Raw genomic sequence first — 12,385 nt, 5'->3', positions numbered from 1 at the left:
GTACCGTTTTTAATGAATTAGTACTTTATTAGTACTGGTATAGCGATCAACCCTAGCCACTAGTAAACAACATATTTGGACACACCTGCTGTAATTAGAAGCCTGCATTGCTACATTCCAGAATGTCAAGCCAGTAATCAACACAACAGTACATGTATTCATAAACAGATTGTTGGCAAGGAGCAGAGTTGTTTTTGGCAGCCGTCTGTAATCTAGTCTTTGTCTTTTCAACAACAACGTTCATTGTTTTAGTGTCCTGCTTCCGCAAACCAAGTGTGTTGTAATCACGGCAGACTCGGTAACAGACAACAAAGACGACTATTGTTGGACTAAATGAGGAGTCACAACCTCATCTTTTTGAAGCTGAATATAGTGAGGGTGAAGTGTTGTTCATAGAAGCCAGCACGAAGGAAGAGTGAGACCTTGGAGCAGACTGAGTGAGGTGAAAGTGACTCAAAGTTGCAAAATGTGGAACTTGAAGCCATTCAGTTGAGTTTATTTGGAACATGCATACGATGCAATGCGATGCGTCACACGCTTCCAGTTGTTTCATTGCAGCACGTTCGAAAAGGAGTAGGAAGAAGCAGAGCTTATTTAATCCTACCCCTTTTCATACCGTAGCAATTTTATCCCATCTCCTCGTTCTCTGTAACAGAACATTGAATAATAAATAAGTAATATACCATAGTAAGTAAACAAATATTAAATACATACTGAGATAGGCTCCAGCAACCCCGCGACCACGAGAGGGACAAGCGGTAGAAAATGGATGAATGAATGGAAATTGTCACGTTCAAACACTGAGGACATCTATTAAACAAGACAAAAGGCAAGGAATCAAACAGAGACAGAATTCAATTTGGACTCAATATTGAGGAGAGACATGGCCACTGCACTCTCTGTACAGTCCTGCACCACGCTCTGACCAAGAAGGTTTTCGTCTCCTCTTTTATTCAGATGTTCAATGTTCACGCACCAACACATGTCACAGCAGGAACGGGAAGTATGTAAAACAGTCATTGTTTTCGGTCGCTTTGAAGACCAAGAAGAGGATTTCCCGGGCTTGGGCTCTTCCTGGATCCAGCTGGGGCAGGTGTTGGAGGCCAATGGATAACCCCTCCCGTCTCCTGACCACAGGGACTTCAAGAGGGCAGCGGGTCGTAAATAGCGTTGACCTCGGTTACCAAATAGTTGGAAGAGAGTTTGTGAAATATTTCAAAGAGAGTTCGTTTGACACTTCAAAGAGAGTTCCTCTGGAAGTTGAGCAGATCCTGCCATCTGTCCGTGTTGAAATCGCAGTGGCGTTTCACGAGCCTTCTTCCTCTTGTTAGGCCTCGAAAGACAGCATTCATCTTCTTATCAGGAACATAATGTAATATAATGTTTCTTTTGTGATAACTTACAAACAATTATTCCAACAGAAATAATCTCTATCTAAATAAAAAATAAAAAATAAAAAATTGATCATGAATATTTAAAAAAAAAAAGGTGTCTATCACATCACAATCTTTATGTGAGAAAATTATATATATATATATATATATATATATATATATATATATATATATATATATATATGTGTATATATATATATATATATATATATATATATATATATATATATATATATATATATATATATATATATTTATTTTATTTTTATTTTTTATTTTTATTTTTATTTTAATGCCTTTTAATTTGTAAATAAACGCTAGCAAAAGTCAGCTAACAATGAAGATAATGGGATTGATGACATCATTGTGTCTATTCCGCCTATAAAACGCTTTTAAAAACATCCATCAAGGTTTTATATACACATTGTATGTATACATGTAAAGTAGTAACACACTGAGTATATGTCATGTAGTAACATTCATAATAACATGTAATATATACATGATGTAAGTATATATGTCATGTAGTAACATTCATAATAACATGTAATATATACATGATGTAAGTATATATGTCATGTAGTAACATTCATAATAACATGTAATATATACATGATGTAAGTATATATGTCATGTAGTAACATTCATAATAACATGTAATATATACATGATGTAAGTATATATGTCATGTAGTAACATTCATAATAACATGTAATATATACATGATGTAAGTATATATGTCATGTAGTAACATTCATAATAACATGTAATATATACATGATGTAAGTATATATGTCATGTAGTAACATTCATAATAACATGTAATATATACATGATGTAAGTATATATGTCATGTAGTAACATTCATAATAACATGTAATATATACATGATGTAAGTATATATGTCATGTAGTAACATTCATAATAACATGTAATATATACATGATGTAAGTATATATGTCATGTAGTAACATTCATAATAACATGTAATATATACATGATGTAAGTATATATGTCATGTAGTAACATTCATAATAACATGTAATATATACATGATGTAAGTATATATGTATGTAGTAACATTCATAATAACATGTAATATATACATGATGTAAGTATATATGTCATGTAGTAACATTCATAATAACATGTAATATATACATGATGTAAGTATATATGTCATGTAGTAACATTCATAATAACATGTAATATATACATGATGTAAGTATATATGTCATGTAGTAACATTCATAATAACATGTAATATATACATGACGTAAGTATATATGTAGTATCTAGTAACATTCATAATAACATGTAATATATACATGATGTAAGTATATATGTCATGTAGTAACATTCATAATAACATGTAATATATACATGATGTAAGTATATATGTCATGTAGTAACATTCATAATAACATGTAACAGTAACAACTGTAAACAGCTGCACATTAATGTCACAACAAGAACCAGACTACTAATCATGCAGACTTGATGAGAGACAACCAAGACTACTTTGGGACTAATGATGATCCAGAACATTATATTTCTGAGCCTGAATATAGGGAGGAGGATCTACACGTTTTAGAAGCTCTGTGCTAAACAGCTGCAGCAAGTAGCAGTATTGCTAAGTGCTAAACAAGATATACAAACTATCAACATAATAAAATTATCACTTACTGTACAATGTCTGCTCTCACTGGAATAAAGACTGATGGGATGTTTATATCTTCCCCTTTACGTGAAGAATTAATCAAAATGCTCAGGAAGGGTTAAAAAAATATAAAAGTGCCGCAAACAAGCGTCTTTTCATGTCTTTCTGGCTATCTCTGGGTCTAAGTTGGATGTCAAAGTTCACCAACTTGTGGGTTTATTTCCACAACCTTCTGCTATCCAGGTGAGATGCAGGATTTATTATCTAGAATTAACTTTCACTAACTCAGAGTGGATGCGGCGCCTCAACATGTCAATATAGCAGCATAAGCTAGTTAGCTTTGCATGATCACAGGGCTGCTAAAAGTAGTTCCTCTGTGTTAGCGCTTATAATAACAATATCACTAATACTTGTTAATATTCAGGTCACAACATGTAAATGGAGTATTGGTGGCACTTTTTGGACATTTTTAGAGGGCTTTATGGTCGCAACAGAGTCATCGTATTAACTGCATTGTTAGCCACCTCTTACTTGCCGTATTTTACGACTTAGAATGCATTCAAAAATAAAATATGTTCTTTTCTTACATAAGGATTGTGAATGATTCCAGTAAAGTGCACTTCCTTTTTTAATGCTTTCAAATAATACATATGGAGTTTAGATATTACATAAATAAAAAAGTGGCATTGTAAAAAAAAAAAACGTGCAATGACACTAAAATAAATGTTAAATTAAAAATAACATCTGATAAATGAAAAAAAAAATCGATATTTTTTTGAACTCATGCCATGTTTTTCAGGGCCAATTTTTTGGGGACCTCACAATTCCATTAGGATTCAGGGGCTACGATTGGATTATAAAAGCATCATTTAGAGGTCAATGTATTTGCAGCACAAACATATCAAGCTCAAATTGCGTCATGGGGGATTTATTAGGAATATTTATGCTCACATTTAGCACATTCTCCTCACATTTGAGGTAGAACTCACTCACTAAATGTAAATATTCAATCTAAATTCTAGATTAAGATTGTCTTTTGCGAGGGAGTCCTGCCTCAAACATTCATACTCCAGCGTAGTGGTGGTTGAAGTGTCTTGCCCAAGGGCACGAGGACCAGGACGGGAGGAAGCCGGACACGAACCCGGAACCCTCAAGTTGCTGGCACGGCCGCTCTACCATCTGAGCCACATGGCCTTGGCTGGTGCGTGAGTTGATAACGCCAGCCAAGGAGATTCAAATAACATCTAAACATTTATCCATGAAAATATAGAGACGCTGTTGATGGTGTGTTTGATGGAAAAGCAGCTGGAAAAAAGTCCAGCTAAATATTGTAATATTATTACATACAGCTACTGTACTTTCTACTGTTTTCTTCATAGGCAATATTTACACAATATTTCTAATTAAAAACATTGTATTGTGCCCGATTAAATCGAGTTTTATTCATTACAATGGGCGACACTATTTCACAACATGTTTTTTTAAATGTATTTTAGATACAGGTAAAAGCCAGTAAATTAGAATATTTTGAAAAACTTGATTTATTTCAGTAATTGCATTCAAAAGGTGTAACTTGTACATTATATTTATTCATTGCACACAGACTGATGCATTCAAATGTTTATTTCATTTAATTTTGATGATTTGAAGTGGCAACAAATGAAAATCCAAAATTCCGTGTGTCACAAAATTAGAATATTACTTAAGGCTAATACAAAAAAGGGATTTTTAGAAATGTTGGCCAACTGAAAAGTATGAAAATGAAAAATATGAGCATGTACAATACTCAATACTTGGTTGGAGCTCCTTTTGCCTCAATTACTGCGTTAATGCGGCGTGGCATGGAGTCCATGAGTTTCTGGCACTGCTCAGGTGTTATGAGAGCCCAGGTTGCTCTGATAGTGGCCTTCAACTCTTCTGCGTTTTTGGCTCTGGCATTCTGCATCTTCCTTTTCACAATACCCCACAGATTTTCTATGGGGCTAAGGTCAGGGGAGTTGGCGGGCCAATTTAGAACAGAAATACCATGGTCCGTAAACCAGGCACGGGTAGATTTTGCGCTGTGTGCAGGCGCCAAGTCCTGTTGGAACTTGAAATCTCCATCTCCATAGAGCAGGTCAGCAGCAGGAAGCATGAAGTGCTCTAAAACTTGCTGGTAGACGGCTGCGTTGACCCTGGATCTCAGGAAACAGAGTGGACCGACACCAGCAGATGACATGGCACCCCAAACCATCACCCAACCATGCAAATTTTGCATTTCCTTTGGAAATCCAGGTCCCAGAGTCTGGAGGAAGACAGGAGAGGCACAGGATCCACGTTGCCTGAAGTCTAGTGTAAAGGTTCCACCATCAGTGATGGTTTGGGGTGCCATGTCATCTGCTGGTGTCGGTCCACTCTGTTTCCTGAGATCCAGGGTCAACGCAGCCGTCTACCAGCAAGTTTTAGAGCACTTCATGCTTCCTGCTGCTGACCTGCTCTATGGAGATGGAGATTTCAAGTTCCAACAGGACTTGGCGCCTGCACACAGCGCAAAATCTACCCGTGCCTGGTTTACAGACCATGGTATTTCTGTTCTAAATTGGCCCGCCAACTCCCCTGACCTTAGCCCCATAGAAAATCTGTGGGGTATTGTGAAAAGGAAGATGCAGAATGCCAGACCCAAAAACGCAGAAGAGTTGAAGGCCACTATCAGAGCAACCTGGGCTCTCATAACACCTGAGCAGTGCCAGAAACTCATCGACTCCATGCCACGCCGCATTAACGCAGTAATTGAGGCAAAAGGAGCTCCAACCAAGTATTGAGTATTGTACATGCTCATATTTTTCATTTTCATACTTTTCAGTTGGCCAACATTTCTAAAAATCCCTTTTTTGTATTAGCCTTAAGTAATATTCTAATTTTGTGACACACGGAATTTTGGATTTTCATTTGTTGCCACTTCAAATCATCAAAATTAAATGAAATAAACATTTGAATGCATCAGTCTGTGTGCAATGAATAAATATAATGTACAAGTTACACCTTTTGAATGCAATTACTGAAATAAATCAAGTTTTTCAAAATATTCTAATTTACTGGCTTTTACCTGTATAAGCTGCGTCACAGAACCCATTCAACTTGTTTGCACGTCATTAAAAAAGACATTTGGACATTTTCTTTTTAAATAATTCATGTTACTTTTTAAATAATTTCCACAAAGTGACATATAACCTAATTAAATAGATAAACATTTGAGTGTCTCTTGGTTTGGCATAATTTAGTGACAAATGTTTTTCTGCAATTGTAAACCTTTATTCAAATATTCTGGGCATAAGCAAGCATGATGTTGTACATTTTGAAATAAATATATATTATACATCATCAATAAATAATTTATGAAACATGTATTTTATTATTTCTACAAAGTGACACACGAATTCATTCAATAAATAAAATAAACCTTTGCGGTTCTCACAAATTAATTATTGTTTTTTTTGTGCAGTTGTAAACATTTATTTAAATACTAATAGCATAAAGCAAACATGTTGAAATAAATAGATTTTATTTGTCATTAAATAAATATATTGGACACGTTTTATTTCAACAATTCATGTTACATTTATTTTATTATTTCTACAAAGTGACATAAGTAATTCAATAAATAAAATAAATAAACCTTTGAGGGTCTCACAAAATAATTATTGTTGTATTTTTTGCATTTATTAAAATATTCAGGGCACAAAGCAAACATGATGTAATAAATATAATCATAAGGCACAAAACAAAGATGAATAAATATCAGGAAATAAATATACAATGCATAGGAGTAGAGACGTTGCCGTTCTGTTCCACGGGGTCATGGATGGTAAGACTTCATGTGGATTTGGACTCTGCAAGAGAACACACTGATGGTGAACATGTGGAAGAGAACACACTGATGGTGAACATGTGGAAGAGAACACACTGATGGTGAACATGTGGAAGAGAACACACTGATGGTGAACATGTGGAAGAGAACACACTGATGGTGAACATCTGCAAGAGAACACACTGATGGTGAACATGTGGAAGAGAACACAGTGATGGTGAACATGCGGAAGAGAACACACTGATGGTGAACATGTGGAAGAGAACACACTGATGGTGAACATGTGGAAGAGAACACACTGATGGTGAACATGTGGAAGAGAACACACTGATGGTGAACATGTGGAAGAGAACACACTGATGGTGAACATGTGGAAGAGAACACACTGATGGTGAACATGTGGAAGAGAACACACTGATGGTGAACATGTGGAAGAGAACACACTGATAGTGAACATCTGGAAGAGAACACACTGATGGTGAACATCTGCAAGAGAACACACTGATGGTGAACATGTGGAAGAGAACACAGTGATGGTGAACATGCGGAAGAGAACACACTGATGGTGAACATGTGGAAGAGAACACACTGATGGTGAACATGTGGAAGAGAACACACTGATGGTGAACATGTGGAAGAGAACACACTGATGGTGAACATGTGGAAGAGAACACACTGATGGTGAACATGTGGAAGAGAACACACTGATGGTGAACATGTGGAAGAGAACACACTGATGGTGAACATGTGGAAGAGAACACACTGATGGTGAACATGTGGAAGAGAACACACTGATGGTGAACATGTGGAAGAGAACACACTGATGGTGAACATCTGCAAGAGAACACACTGATGGTGAACATGTGGAAGAGAACACACTGATGGTGAACATGTGGAAGAGAACACACTGATGGTGAACATGTGGAAGAGAACACACTGATGGTGAACATGTGGAAGAGAACACACTGATGGTGAACATGTGGAAGAGAACACACTGATGGTGAACATGTGGAAGAGAACACACTGATGGTGAACATGTGGAAGAGAACACACTGATAGTGAACATGTAGTGTGGAGTGTTGTCTGGACTTACTTTATTTACTGACATTGTTGCAGCCCAGGGAGGTCATGGAACCAATCCGGTCCATACGGCGACCAAAACAAGCGGAAGATTTCTTGGAGTTGTTGTTCTTGGAGCTGTTGCTGCGGACGCTCTTCAGGTTTTTGGCGGAGAGGAACTCCCGGATAGACGCCTCATCCTGTGGCTGCCGTGCACGGGCGTCCATGTTGAGGTGGTCCCTGCGCTCTGCAAGAGCCTCCTCCAGTCCGCCAAGGAGCACCTGTGAGAAGATACTTCGACTTAGACTTAGACGTGAGACTTGGTACGTGAGCACACGGGCGATGAGCGGGAGAAGTTTCCAGGCCTACCTTGAAGCTGTCCAGGTGAGCGGAGGTCAAGCTGCTGCTGACAGGCGAGGCGTCGTGCAGCTGAAGGTTGAAGATGACCATGAAGCTGCACGTCACCAGAAAAGGAAAAATAGCCATCTCTTCCTACTTCTGGTACTTCTGGTCTTTCTGGGGGTTCCTTTGCTGAGAGCTTGTGGATGCTGGAGCCCGAAGGACCGCGCTCTGCTCTTTTATATCCTCCAGGAGTATGCCAGGAATGCATTCCTGACACCTGCTCCTGATAACGCCGGCCCTCGGAAACGGCTCCTTCTAAAGAGTTGGCCCTCAGACGTTCACATGACTTAGCGCCGTCTGCGGGAAGTCTAAACCGCCACGTCATGTGTGTGTGATGCCACTACATGAAGGAATGTGTGTGTGATGTCACTAAATGAAGGAATGTGTGTGTGATGTCACTACATGAAGGAATGTGTGTGTGATGTCACTAAATGAAGGAATGTGTGTGTAATGTCACTACATGAAGGAATGTGTGTGTGTGATGTCACTACATGAAGGAATGTGTGTGTGATGTCACTACATGAAGGAATGTGTGTGTGATGTCACTACATGAAGGAATGTGTGTGTGATGTCACTACATGAAGGAATGTGTGTGTGATGTCACTACATGAAGGAATGTGTGTGTGATGTCACTACATGAAGGAATGTGTGTGTGTGATGTCACTACATGAAGGAATGTGTGTGATGTCACTACATGAAGGAATGTGTGTGATGTCACTAAATGAAGGAATGTGTGTGTGATGTCACTACATGAAGGAATGTGTGTGTGATGTCACTACATGAAGGAATGTGTGTGTGATGTCACTACATGAAGGAATGTGTGTGTGATGTCACTACATGAAGGAATGTGTGTGTGATGTCACTACATGAAGGAATGTGTGTGTGATGTCACTACATGAAGGAATGTGTGTGTGTGATGTCACTACATGAAGGAATGTGTGTGTGTGATGTCACTAAATGAAGGAATGTGTGTGTGATGTCACTAAATGAAGGAATTTGTGTGTGATGTCACTACATGAAGGAATGTGTGTGATGTCACTACATGAAGGAATTTGTGTGATGTCACTAAATGAAGGAATGTGTGTGTGATGTCACTAAATGAAGGAATGTGTGTGTGTGATGTCACTACATGAAGGAATGTGTGTGTGATGTCACTACATGAAGGAATGTGTGTGTGATGTCACTACATGAAGGAATGTGTGTGATGTCACTACATGAAGGAATGTGTGTGTGTGTCACTACATGAAGGAATGTGTGTGTGATGTCACTACATGAAGGAATGTGTGTGTGTGATGTCACTACATGAAGGAATGTGTGTGTGATGTCACTACATGAAGGAATGTGTGTGTGATGTCACTACATGAAGGAATGTGTGTGTGATGTCACTACATGAAGGAATGTGTGTGATGTCACTACATGAAGGAATGTGTGTGTGTGATGTCACTACATGAAGGAATGTGTGTGTGATGTCACTACATGAAGGAATGTGTGTGTGATGTCACTACATGAAGGAATGTGTGTGTGATGTCACTACATGAAGGAATGTGTGTGTGATGTCACTACATGAAGGAATGTGTGTGTGATGTCACTACATGAAGGAATGTGTGTGTGTGATGTCACTACATGAAGGAATGTGTGTGTGTGATGTCACTAAATGAAGGAATGTGTGTGTGATGTCACTAAATGAAGGAATTTGTGTGTGATGTCACTACATGAAGGAATGTGTGTGATGTCACTACATGAAGGAATTTGTGTGATGTCACTAAATGAAGGAATGTGTGTGTGATGTCACTAAATGAAGGAATGTGTGTGTGTGATGTCACTACATGAAGGAATGTGTGTGTGATGTCACTACATGAAGGAATGTGTGTGTGATGTCACTACATGAAGGAATGTGTGTGATGTCACTACATGAAGGAATGTGTGTGTGTGTCACTACATGAAGGAATGTGTGTGTGATGTCACTACATGAAGGAATGTGTGTGATGTCACTACATGAAGGAATGTGTGTGTGATGTCACTACATGAAGGAATGTGTGTGTGTGTGATGTCACTAAATGAAGGAATGTGTGTGTGATGTCACTACATGAAGGAATGTGTGTGTGATGTCACTACATGAAGGAATGTGTGTGTGATGTCACTACATGAAGGAATGTGTGTGTGATGTCACTAAATGAAGGAATGTGTGTGTGATGTCACTACATGAAGGAATGTGTGTGTGATGTCACTACATCAAGGAATGTGTGTGTGATGTCACTACATGAAGGAATGTGTGTGTGATGTCACTACATGAAGGAATGTGTGTGTGATGTCACTACATGAAGGAATGTGTGTGTGATGTCACTACATGAAGGAATGTGTGTGTGATGTCACTACATGAAGGAATGTGTGTGTGATGTCACTAAATGAAGGAATGTGTGTGTGATGTCACTACATGAAGGAATGTGTGTGTGATGTCACTACATGAAGGAATGTGTGTGTGATGTCACTACATGAAGGAATGTGTGTGTGTGATGTCACTACATGAAGGAATGTGTGTGAGATGTCACTAAATGAAGGAATGTGTGTGTGATGTCACTACATGAAGGAATGTGTGTGTGATGTCACTACATGAAGGAATGTGTGTGTGATGTCACTACATGAAGGAATGTGTGTGTGATGTCACTACATGAAGGAATGTGTGTGTGATGTCACTACATGGAGGAATGTGTGTGTGATGTCACTACATGAAGGAATGTGTGTGTGATGTCACTACATGAAGGAATGTGTGTGTGATGTCACTACATGGAGGAATGTGTGTGTGATGTCACTACATGAAGGAATGTGTGTGTGATGTCACTACATGAAGGAATGTGTTCGTGATGTCACTACATGAAGGAATGTGTGTGTGATGTCACTACATGAAGGAATGTGTGTGTGATGTCACTACATGAAGGAATGTGTGTGATGTCACTACATGAAGGAATGTGTGTGTGGTGTCACTACATGAAGGAATGTGTGTGTGTGATGTCACTAAATGAAGGAATGTGTGTGTGATGTCACTACATGAAGGAATGTGTGTGTGATGTCACTACATGAAGGAATGTGTGTGTGATGTCACTACATGAAGGAATGTGTGTGTGATGTCACTACATGAAGGAATGTGTGTGTGATGTCACTACATGAAGGAATGTGTGTGTGATGTCACTACATGAAGGAATGTGTGTGTGATGTCACTACATGAAGGAATGTGTGTGTGATGTCACTACATGAAGGAATGTGTGTGTGTCACTACATGAAGGAATGTGTGTGTGATGTCACTACATGAAGGAATGTGTGTGTGATGTCACTACATGAAGGAATGTGTATGATGTCACTACATATATATATATATATATATATATATATGTGTGTATATTGTCGGAGGCAGATATTTACATATATCCGTATTTAAGTGTTACTTCTTTATTTTCATAATCATATTACAAAACAGCTAGTGTTTTTCTTCCAATTGTGGTCTTTTGTTTGTCTGCAAATACTGTGCGCTAACCTTGACTTTGGAATGTAAGGAGGAGAGATACTCCTTTTTTCTTTATCTGTTCTTGTGTCCAGCTGCGGAGGACAATGGGCATGTGTTTGGGCTGGAAAGACAAGACAGCGAGGGTGGGAGGGAGAGAGACTTTATAGAAGAGAAGGTTTCCATATTTTAGATCAGACCATCTTAGCTGCGGGATTGAATGTACTATACTGGACTGGTCTCATTATATTTGCAGAGCTTTGGAGATAAAATTACAAAATACCTATTCTGTCTCTGGTGGTTCTTCTACTCAGCTGTACTGTCATAAAGATTATATTTATTTATTGGTATTCAGTGAGGTAAGATAAATGCTCCTGCCAAATGAATTGCACTGAGTGGAGGGGATCACCACTCCAAGATGGCGGCCCCGCGTCTCGTCAGCGCCAGTAGGCAGTAGCGCTCCATGCTGCGTCTACTTAGAAGATGTCTATGTAGGAAAAGATGACAGATCACTTGTATGCAAAATG

The sequence above is a fragment of the Nerophis lumbriciformis genome, linkage group LG01 (genome assembly GCF_033978685.3).
Source record: "Nerophis lumbriciformis linkage group LG01, RoL_Nlum_v2.1, whole genome shotgun sequence".
NCBI classification, from domain to species: domain Eukaryota; kingdom Metazoa; phylum Chordata; class Actinopteri; order Syngnathiformes; family Syngnathidae; genus Nerophis; species Nerophis lumbriciformis.
Note: the sequence above shows the minus strand (reverse complement) of the source record.